The sequence below is a fragment of the Arachis ipaensis genome, chromosome B07 (genome assembly GCF_000816755.2).
Source record: "Arachis ipaensis cultivar K30076 chromosome B07, Araip1.1, whole genome shotgun sequence".
Classification (NCBI taxonomy): domain Eukaryota; kingdom Viridiplantae; phylum Streptophyta; class Magnoliopsida; order Fabales; family Fabaceae; genus Arachis; species Arachis ipaensis.
The window spans coordinates 118619995-118620658 of record NC_029791.2 but is presented as its reverse complement, the minus strand read 5'-3'; positions in this window follow the sequence as shown (position 1 = coordinate 118620658).

The following is a 664-nucleotide window of genomic DNA, read 5'->3' as shown; positions in this document are numbered from 1 at the left end:
TGAAGCCCATATGCTACCATATGATTACGTTGGTTGTTGAATGCAGGGAAATTCTCTACTTTTCCTTTTTTTATTCTTAAAAAGGTCTTTTATTGGGTTAGTTAGCATGTGACATGAAAAGGAGCTAGTTTCTATCAAATCCCCTACATTAAAAACGACTACACATCTAAGTTTTGAACCATGTAACTATATGACAACATTTAAATATTTTAGATTGGAATGCCTTGTTTTGTTTTCAAAGATTAACAAAAATGGAATAAACATCTGAGAGACTTAGATTGGAATGCCTTGTTTTGTTTTCAAAGATTAACAAAAATGGAATAAACATCTGAGAGACTTAAGTTGCTTCTAGTTTGCGTTTTTATTTTTTGTTTTTATTTTTTAGATTTTATAAAAAAATTAAAAATAAAAGATAAATACAAAAACAAAATTTTATTTTTTTATAAAATCTAAAAAATAAAAAATTCTAAAAATACAAACAAAAAATAAAAATACAAACCAAACGCACTATTGACAACAACTCTGTTAGAAGGTCAGAATGAATTAACGGCATATCTCAAGTGATTTATGATCGGAAATCAAAACTCAGAAACATGCATAAAATCAAGGGCAAATGACTTGGTTAAACCAAGTACATTTGCAAATGTCCTGAATGTCCCAAACC